We start from the raw sequence: 11,491 nt of genomic DNA on the forward strand, positions 1-11,491 counted from the left end.
CTTCTCATGTGATCAACAGTGTCCTAGTTGGGATATCAGTGCATGACCAACTTGGTTCTGGTGTGACCAGCCATTTCCCAGGACAAGACAAAAATTCTAAGATTAACTGAGAGATCACTACCTGCTTGGATTTCCCTCTTTCTAAAGGGATTGGCTTATTCTGGAAGCATGGATAAGGTGGAAGAAGACTTCCACATGTCCACGAAAAACTGAAAACTCAGATTTGCAGCATCAGAGAGGCAACAAGATTTCTACAGATAACAGAGCAGTAGTCAGGGGATATAACCCTTCATGATGAGCCCTTTCCTTTTCCACTTCCCCCACCCAGCTCCTCAGATGTCTCTGAGACACACAGACATATCTAAAATTCCAAATTTTTAGACAGGAGTACCCGCATCTCTAACCAAAGTTTCACTTGAACATGCCTCATTACACAACTAGGGCTGCACAAATAATTGATTTTTCACTTCAGTGATTGAACTGAAAAACTGGGGAGAATAATTCTTCCAGGGAATCATTGAAACAACTTTTTGTTGCTTAAAAAAAAAACTATCTCAGTTTTAGATTGCTTTTACTCTTTTTAAATTAAAACAAACTCAGCTGTAAAATGAACTGAACTTGGAAATAAAATGTTGAATCATTTTGTTAGGAAAATACCAAAATGAAATGTTTCAACTTTTCTATAATATCTCCTCACTTTAAAGCCAATTGTATTTATAGAAGTTGGCACAGCTTCACAAGTACTTGCCTCAAAAACTGCATTTTTCAGCAGTATATTTTTATATTCATGCTTTTTCTTTGTTCTTTACAACTTCCTTTCTCCAGACACTGCACATTTTTCTGGTTTTCCCGATTACTTGGAGTTTATTCTTCATTGTACTATTAGCTTTTTTTAGAGCTTTGATACTTGATTAAAATGATAAAAAATGAACTCTCTTCTGATATTTGTCCACTATTGTTACTATTTCTCAGGCTCCTAAACTTGTGTTCATTTTCTGCATCATTTCTTTTTCAGAATCTGAATCAGTTTCCCATTTTCTACAGTACCACATTCCTCTTTCCAGCTGTCCCACTTGCTCTCATGGCTTTACTCATTGTTTTCACAGCTTCTCCATCAAGAGGTCCCCCACAATAGGTCTTCACATACCCAGATTCATGTCTCAGGAGTATTCTCAGTTTTCAAAATGACTCAGCCTTTCTGAGTTTTGGTTCCTGACCAATGAAATATGGAAACAGCATTGCCCTGGCACCAGGGTTCCAGAGGAACTGAGATTGTGGAGAGCCTGTACAATGGGGCTGACACAGATACCTGGGACATATCTCAGGGATCATCCAGACCCTGAAGTTTTGTGTAGTACTCTTGCACTTCTATCTCCTGTGCTCTAGTTACTTGGGTGAATGTAAGAATTTACTCTACCCTCTCTTCAAAACAGAAATTAGATTAATTAATTCTTCATAATTATACCTGAAAACAGGCCAAATCATGTAGTGCTCCCTGGCTCCTTCCACTGGCAAAACCACCATGAGTAGCAAAGAGAGAAAGATAAAATAATGATCTGAGTTGGATTTCAAGCCCTACTTTGCAAATATATTCCGAATAATGGTAGTAACACTGGCAGATGGTGACTGTAATTCTTCCCTTCACAAGTCTTCCAGTTCACCTTGCTCGTAACCTGCAGTCCCCCTCCTATTCCAGTCCTGCTCCTCTCCCAGGCAGCAGCCCCTGGCCATGCCAAATTGCTCGGTCGTTTTGTGATAGGCACAAATGGGGACTGGGATGAGACCACCCAACTTGCTTTCATTTGCAGGCTCGGCCAGGATGTAAGCCCGAGTCTCCAGAAGAAAAAGCCGACAGTACTAACCCACTGTGCCACTTAGCCCGCACAGTGCAAAGGAGCTATTCAGCGGCTGCCAGCACTTCGTTTTGAGATGTACTGTGGCTCTGCAACAATCAGCCGCCTAAAAACTGCAGTTTCCCAGCAATGACAGCCAAATTTTCTGTCTCGCTGGATTATGCTGCCATCGTGTGGCAAATGTTTCTTACAAGGCACATTCTGCATCCAAGTAAAAAAATTAAGCTAAATGCTCTGGTGATCTTTTGAACACAGCACTTAATGTATTGAGCGCCACATTTAACATTTGTTCAGATGCAGAATTTTCTTGTTGCTGTTATTATTACTATTATTATGCTTAGTCACATAAAGGATATACTCGTTCATCTTGTCCTCTGTTTACACAGCCTCTAAGAGGTTTAGTGTAACACTGTCATTCTCACACTGATTCTTTGGTTTTTGTGTTCATTGTGTCTGCTTTCTTTGAGCACCTCTCAGGCAAGATGAAGGTGTCTTGGGGAAAATGTGTGCCAAAGTTCCGAAAACATTCCCTCGTGTGTAAGGCCTATTCAGCCAACACAGCAGATTTCACACAGTACTAATCTGCCTTCCAGTCTCAGTTGTCTCTCTTTGAAGGGTTCTCTCTTGTAATCTGATGAACCCCAAGGTTTTATGAAAATGGTAGGTTTGCACACTTGGAATCTGTACCTGCCAAATCATGTCCCTGTTGAAGCGTGTAGAGTGTACCTTAGATACAACTCATGTCAAAAGGGTGAGGAGCAGCTGAGGGAGCTGGGGGTGTTTAGCCTGGAGAAAACAAGGCTCAGGACAGGCTCCATTCTCTACAACTGAAAGGAGCTTGTGGAAGGGGAGGGGCTGGTCTCTTCTCCCAGGTAACACGGGACAGAATGAGATGAAATGACCTCGTGTTGCACTAGGGGAGGTTTAGATCAGATATTAGGGAAAATTTGTCCATGGAAAGGGTTGCAAAGCATTAGAAGGGCTGCCAGGGAAGTGGTGAAGTCACTTTGTGAGTTTTTTTAGAGCTGTGTGAATGTGGCACCTGGGGATATGGTTTAGCCATGGAGTTGGCAGTGCTGGTTTAAGGGTCGGACTCGATGGCCATAGAGGTTTCCTCCAACCTAAACAGTTCTGTGATTCTGTGAAGCAAATGCTGTGTGGCCTCTGGCTGGGACCTAAGCTGTTCCTTTACAAACAAGCAGCACTGCCAATACTTGCAGTGCTAGTAGTGTATTGCAAACTCCTAGAGACAGAATTGGCAGAATTTAGCCTACACTGTCTTCAGATTCATTCCCAGCACTTAGCACCATCTAAAAACATCCCATGACACAAAGGACCAGAATACAAAGAAAAAGAGTTCAAAATTACTATTTTTAAGACAGACTCAAAAGGACTCAGGTCATGATTTTGAAAATTAGGTATCAGTAATACCAAATCCTACTAAAATTACACCCCTCAAAATTTAGTCCATAAAATATTGATCTTCCTTGCAATTACTCTCTTTGTCAAAGGCAGCAGGTTTTTCACAGTTCAGCATTTATCAAACTACCATGAAACTCCACAATTAAAAAAGTGCACTGTCTGCTAAAAATACAAATAAGTATTTTAAAATTGTAAATATAATTCCAAGAACCTGGCCTGGACTTTGTTCACTGCCAGCACAAAGCAGCTCTTCTGTTTCAGAGCCATCACCAATAAACTGCAGTCAAGCTTCGCTTGCTCCCTCTTTCCTTTCAATTCATTACTTTCCATAGTATACTTTAGTCTGGTGGGTAAAGCATTCTCCAAATATAAGCTCAGCTGTGAACACAAGAGAGGGAGAATTGAAAGGGTAAAAAGGTGCAGGGGAGATATTGGGAACAAGAGCACCAACTCTGACTCCCTGCCATGGTAAGATATTAACACAAACCCACTCAGCACATGAGCAAACATAGGAAAATATTGCTAAGCAACTGATAGAATTCCAACAAAGAGAAAAGCTGTGTCAGGAAAATCTGTCTCATGGACCTCCTGGACTTCTTTGGGTGCACTAGGAAGGAAACTAGTTGCACCAGTGGATGCAAGTATCTAAATTTTCAGAAAGCTACAGATAATGTCCTACATCAAAGGCTAGTAGAGAAAATAAGTTGCCATGAACTGAAAGATAGGTTCTTTATAAATTTAAACCTTGTTATAAGATGAGAAACAAGTGGTGGCATTTAACTAACACTTCTCAGTAAGAAGCATTTAAAGTGAGTCCACACAAAAAATGTTTGGGGACTAATTTTATTGAACAGTTTTGTCAATTCCTTGGACAAGAAATTTGCAGTGCCAATCTCTGTAAGTGATAAAATAACATCTTGCTTCTCTAAAGTAGTTGTGTTCCTTGACAACGGCATCAAATTCCAGAAGTGGTCCACAAATCTGAATGGGTGAAAGTTTTCCAGGTCATCTTCCCTTAAGAAAAAAATACAAAATTGCGCCCTTATGGGAAAAAAAAATTCTAAATGGCAACAACAGAATGCTGAACACAAAACTAAAAATAAGGATCTCAGAGTTGCTGCTGTTTGCTGGAATCAATGAACAGCCAAAATAAGGCAGCAAGATGCTGGGAATCACCAGCCAAGGTATTCAGAACAAGGAAAAAAGAGGATATAATTTTTCTTCTAGGTAAGGTCCTTGGTGCAGACACACCTCAAATCCCTTAGGATGTTTCAAGGAGGATGTAGAGAAATTAAGAGAACTGCATAGACATGAATACAAAGTAAAACATTCACAAAAGATGATGCAAAAATCTGGGAGATACAAAAAGTTCTTAACTGCAGAAGCTGTATGATGAAGTAAAACAAAAACAAGAAGGAAACAGATAAAGTAAAGGTAGAACTGTTAATCACCATATCAAACAACACTAGTCATAGAGGGACCTGGGCAAGTACTTTAAAATAGAATTTAAACTGGTTAAGGAGTACAGCTTTACAAAGTGGGTAGTGAACTCTGAGGCAACAGTATCAACAGCTTCAAAAAAGAGATTATATACATTCAGAAACAGGCCTAAAAGAGGTACTAAAATAGTACTAAGGAAGGACACAAGCCCCAGCACCCTTAATACAACAACTTTGAAAGGTACTGAAGCCACCCAGAGAAGTGGCAGCTCACATGCTTTCACAAAACAGTGGTCTGATCTTGCAGGAGATTTCTAATGTGTTTATTTTTCCATCTGTCAAACAACAGCAAGAATTTAGGCAACATAGCACAGCTCATTCTGTTATCTGCTAATAAGTATTCTATGACACAGTAATTCCTTCAGTCACTTTCCACTTCACTGACACATTCCTGAAAGTTATGCATCTTGCATAAAGCAGTCATTCTGGAGCTGCAAATTGATGATTCATATGTTTTGGGAAAAACTATTTTCTGCCTTCCCACTTGTGATATTGTGTGTGTTCATGTGTAAATCTGCTATCCTTCTCTTTTGCAGCATGTTTCAAAATTCCTTTTTTAAACCTTTTACAAAACTGACATGACTTCCCCAAGCACAGACCTCTCCTCTAGGCTTGGAGCAGCAAGACCCACTCCCAAGAGCTGCCAGTATGCACCATCATGCAAGAAATACCAGGTGAGATGCTGAATAAAATATCACATCTTCTCATCTCTTGCTTTGCAGTTCCTTAATTTCAGAAAATCCAGTGGAGCAGCCTGGTAAGTACAATACACAGATGTAAATTTATATTCTGCTGTTTTCCAGATGGTCCATTTATGCAGACAAAGTTCAAAGTCTGGAGCAGGGGGACTTCAACTCGTTTACATGCAGTTTCCCAAAACACTACTTCTGTTATGCTTCCTCCACTGTATGCAATATTCTTAAAGAATATGCAATTCTCTTAAAGAACTCATGCAATTATTGGGACTGTGGGAAAAAAAACCTCTCCAGAAGCCAGATTTTTTTTCAGAATTTCACTTCTTTGCTTGGAGAAAGCAAATAGATAAAGAAAGACAGCAACCTGGTGAAGTAATTAATCTCTTAATGAAAGTACTGTTAGAACCAATTGTTGCAAAGCTCCATTTAAAAAGTCATTAATACAAACTATTTTTAATAAACCAAATTATTATTATTACTTTCCAACACAAATTATCATTTTAATGTTCTTGTTCAAATATTTTGTGGATTTTCATCTTTGGGTAGTAAGTCTTTGAAAGCACTTGATTAAAAGCAGGATACTTAGAAAACCTAGCATTAAGATGTGTAGAAATGGCATACATAATGTGATGCTGCTGTTCTAACCAATGTGCCAAGTGTATGGGACATTGTGAGACTTGTGATTTCCTGAGAAATCCCTCTTCCCGAGAAATCCCTTTCCCTGAGAAATCCCTTTTCCTCCCCTGAGAAGGTGAGTGCTGTAAATAGTTATAACCCAGTCTTGTAGACATCATTCATTGGCCTGATTAGCCAAGATTAAACATGCCTTCAGCTGACATCACAGAACAATGCACTAATTTATAGCAGAGTACAAAGGATAGCAGCTCTGTTCATTTGATTTCTTTCCCTTTTGTCTCTCTCCTCCTTTACACAGTTTTCTCTCCTGACTCTTATTTCTAGAGCTCAGACTGATGGGTTTTGTACATTAAGGTACATTGCCTGTTAAGCAAGAGAGCTCCTGGAAGTCCCTCTCAGAGACTGGGCAGTAGATATCTATCCTTGTGTCATGAAATTGGTTGAGGTGAGAAGCAGCTAGAACAAGAATTTGTTAGCTCCCACATGCTAGAGATTTTGTGGTTTTAAGCTCACTAAACCAGTGAGGCTCTGCTTTCAGCAGAGTGCTTTTATCCAGAAGCTGCACAACACAGAGATGTGCAAAGGAAGCTTGAGCAATAGATGTGACACACAGCCCTGCAGATAAAGCAAGTCCAGAGCTGGGAGCTTGTTTCCACATCCCTTCCTTAGGTGGATTTGTAGTCTTTGCCAGGATGAAATTCACATTGTTCAGGCAGGGTGAATTCTGCGTTCTGCCTGACACCTTGTGGTCCTAAACTGAAACATCGTCAGCAGTTCCAGACAGCTTTTCCTCGAGTTTCCTCTTTGGATAGTACATGCTCAGTCATGAGAAAAATTTACTGACTTATGACCTTTCCTAGCATTTTCCTCTGAAGATTATTTGTGTCAGTCTTTTAATCTGAATTCTGCTTACCTTTCAAATGAAGCAAAAAACTTAAATGAAGTATAGAGATGTCAATTGATTTTTAAGACAATTACTTGCCGTGGGCCTTTCTCATGTGTATAAGAGTGTTGTGGAAGGACAACCCTGATACATGACCTGCAAAATAATGGTTTCTACACAATTGTCTTGTTTTTAAAAGTAGTAAAAGTACAGATTTTCCTGACTAATTGTGTTACCTTTGGACACGGCACTCAGTACAAGAGATGTGTGAAAATCCAGCTCAGAATTTATGAACCTAATTTTCACTTTTCATTATTCAGATTTAAGGAATTAGTATCTTTTTTAACTACAATTTTCTAAAAAAAAAAAGAACTAGCAGTATGAAATGCAGTATCAAAAAAATCCAAACTCTGAAAGGATGGATAATAGTAGAAAATAGTTGTGGAGGTTTTTTTTTTTTTTCAGTGGGTTAAATAAAAACTCCTCATTGTTCATCTTTCACTATATTAGTTCAAAAACTATACAACAGCAAAAAAGCCTTTCAAGAAAGGCAAAACTCCCTTGAGGTCAGAGAGGCCCTGTAGAGAAACCTGGTAAATTAGAGAGGTGGACAAGCACCAACCACGTTTATTTTCACAAGAGGAAGTTCTGGATTCTGCATTTGGGGCAGGGCAGTCCTGGATGCACAGACAGAGTGGAGAATGAGGTGCTGGAAAGCAGCACTGTGGAAAGGGACCTGGGGCTCCTGGTCAGTGGTGAGCTGAACACGAGCCAGCAGTGCCCTGGCAGCCAGGAGGGCCAACCCTGTCCTGGGGGCATCAGGCCCAGCATCACCAGCCAGGCAAGGGAGGGGATTGTCCTGCTCTGCTCTTCACCGGGGCAGCCTCACCTCGAGTGCTGGGGGCAGCTTTGGGTGCCACACCATGAAAAAGACATGAAGCCATTAGACAGTGTCCAAAGGAGGGTCATGAGGATGCTGAAGAGTGAGGAGGAGAAGTTGTGTGAGGAGTGGCTGAGGTCTCTTGGTCTGTTCAACCTGGAAGAGACTGAGAGGAGACCTCACTGCAGCTACAACTCCCTCATGAGGGGAAGAGGAGGGGCAGGCACTGATGTCTGCTCTGTGGTGAGTAGTGAAAAACCCAAGGAAATGGCCTGAAGTTGTGTCAGGGGAGGTTTAGGTTGGGTATCAGGAAAAGGTTCTTCAGAGGGTGACTGAGCATTGGAACAGGCTCCTGAGAGAAGTGGTCACAGCACCAGCCTGAGAGAGTTCTAGAACACTCTCAGGCACAGGGTGTGACTCTTGGGGTGTGCTGTGCAGGGGCAGGAGTTGGACTTGATGACCCTGATGGGTCCCTTCTAACTCAGGGTGTTCTGTGATGCTGTGAATTCTATGAAGAGAAATTGTACTGGAGGAATGGAAAGACTCCTCGCAGCTGATAGGAAGGAGTAGACCTAACTGGAGTGCTACTAAAGAAGAGGCCAAGGCCTCCATTAAGTGTAAAGATGCATCATTTATGTCCTCCTCCAATGAAGAAGCAAAGTTGCAGTCCATGAAATGAAAGGCTGAAAATTCACACACTGCAGTTAGTTACTTCAGATTATATTGAGGTGAAGATTTCAGCAGAATCCAGGAGTTTCCATGGATTCTGTTGAATCCATGTTTATAAAATTCCAGTTTATAAAGACACAAAGAACTGTCTTACTCACAACAGATAGAATCACATATAAGTTTTTGTTAGAGGTAGAAATTCTTTTCCCTCGGGACATCTACTATTGTCCTTATGCTGAGTAGGAGAGAAATCCCCCAGGAACACATGTTGTGTTTAGAAGTTTTGTACTTTGTCTGAAACTTTAGCTTGCAATTGTTGCCAAAATCAAATTACCAAATGAGACGGACCATGGAGGTCTGATCCAGGATGGCAGCCCTCATCCCAGTTACCACAGCAGCATGGGGAAACAAAAGACATTTTTGTTTATTAATGGAGTGCAGGAAGTCAAGGAAGCAGGAGACTTCCTACCAGTGATAGCAACCCATATATCTCCTGTCATGAATTTACCAAGCTCTGTTTTAAAAGCAGTTAGGATTTCACTTTTTACCTCCACCTTTATAATTAGGAAGCTGTTTATTAAAGTACCCAATGGTTAGGAATTTCCTTTTGACATCCTATTTTTTAAAATTATTTGTTCCTGTTCTGTATGCTTTCTAGCCTGTAAGTACCTCTTCTCACTTCCTTTGTTGACTTACAGGTTTCCCTTTCAGCCTTTTTCTGGACTAAGCAAACTTTTTCAGATTATTCCCATGTATCTCTGCTCCCCTGATTGTGCTTCTGAGTCCTGACCCTTCTTGCATATAGGTGACCAAAACTGCAAATGGTATTTCAGATGAAGTTTAGGATGCACAAAAAACCATATTCTTTCTAATAGCTACCAAATACTTTACTGACACACCCCAAAATCTCATTTACTGTTTTACTAGCATCTCATTCTCTCTACACGTAGTCATCCTTTAAACATTTTCAACTAATTATCTCCAAATATATAGCAGAAATCCTTGTTATGTCTCCCTAAGAGCAATGACTTTGCACTTTGCTCAAATGAATTTCATTGCATTGCATCAGTACTTGAATTCTTTTTATCTCAAAGTCAGTAACAGAATTGTTAAGACTGGTTGCAAATGAGATACTTTACCAGTACCTCCCTCGCCTTCAATGTCACTCTTTTCCTCTTTAAAACTGTCTCAAACTCCTGCACAGTTCAAACAAATCTTCTTCAATGCAGTTAATAGTTTTCTTTAAGATCAGACATTATATTGAATATTAAAAAAAAAAAAGAGATCCAGTAAATTATTCTTGTCAAGAAAATTACTTGTATTTAGAAAGAAAATGATGTGTCAAGTTTGGATTGATCTGTTCCTCCTGAGTTTACACTGCGTTTTATCCTGTTTCACACCTCATCTCATCTCATCTGGCTTCCTTCTGAAGTTTGCCAAGTCTTACATTGTCCTAAGCACAGCCTGGGCTTGGTGTCACATCCATGGGGCTTCAGAGGGATCTGTGCAGTCTAGACAAGATCAGCACAACCAACACTGTCTTTGACAGATTAACCTGCTTTCAAAAACTATCATGGCTGTAAAAATCTTCAAAATTAACCCAGTGTTATACTCCAGTTAGAAGTGTCTCCTACTGTTCATTCCAAGCTCCCTCTGCAACAAAAAGTGCTGGTTTATCTTGGTTTTTTTTTTTCACAAGAGAGAAAATTATTGATCAACATTTTGTAATGTCTTGCTACATGGATAGACTGTGGCTGTTTCACTGTCTTCTTCCTTGACATTCAAACAACCCCACTGTCTCAGCCCCTCTTAATAGCATGTTTTACAAGTGTGCATTTTATTTCATATCTTTCAGGGATTTTCTCTAATTTATTCAATAAAATTATTTTAAATAGCAATCTATTTATTATGTTTTATCTAAAAACAGGTAATTCCTGTTTGAAACATGAATGAAACATGATAACTAGTACAGTGAATATTTGTTGTACAACAAGTGCACAGGGGCATATGTGCTCATACAAAGAAATATACACAAAATGAGCCTTATTATGAAGCAAATATTTAACTGGGTACTGATCAAATAGATTGACCAGCTGTCCATTTGAAGTATTTATTTTTTTCCTCTGGTCTACATATCTGAAGCCCTGATGCCACAGACTTGAAAACTTAAGTCTATTCAACCACTCTACAGAGTTCATTATTACTACTTCATGGTTACTACTTCAAAAGAATTATTATTAACACAGGCAAATTTACATTTTGTAAATAGTGCATAAGGCAGCTAATACACTTGTTTCATTTATGAACAGCACAAAATATCTAACAGTTTCTAAGGCAGCCAAAATTATTCAAAGAAAATTCAAATAAGGTTTTAATACACAACTTTACACTTCCAGCCTTCCTTTAAGAACCCATCACAGGGCTAACCAGCCATGACTGCCTGCTTGGTCACAAAGTACCCTGTTTTTTCTAGAGGAGAGAGATCCCTGTAAATTGCTGCTGAGCAGCTGTGTAACACTGTCTGCCCACAAATTTTTCATAATTCCATGTAAGATAAGATAAATACTTATCCCATGGTTCCATATGCAATAAACAAAAGAGATGTTCAGAAGATAGTGCATAAAAAATGCTCACATAAAAAAATTTAGAATACAAACACTTAGAGACTTTGCTTGGGAAATCCGAGCCTTGTCATGCTCCAAGATCTCACACCCTGTGCTGAAGGGATTCCTAATGTTTTTTCTCATTAAGCCTTTCCCCACGTAGAAGCCCTAGTAAAATACAAGCACTTTCTAGGTTTGGGGGGTTTTTTAAAGGGTCAGTTTATCATTTTGCCAGCAAATTTCACCTATCTCACACATTTTTCTGCAACACTGATTTATTCCTGAGGTCCACATTGTATTCTAATTCAGATACTAAACTATATGTTTTGGAGTTCTTCTTTCACTCCCTTC

This window comes from Molothrus aeneus, chromosome Z (assembly GCF_037042795.1).
Source record: "Molothrus aeneus isolate 106 chromosome Z, BPBGC_Maene_1.0, whole genome shotgun sequence".
NCBI classification, from domain to species: Eukaryota; Metazoa; Chordata; class Aves; order Passeriformes; family Icteridae; genus Molothrus; species Molothrus aeneus.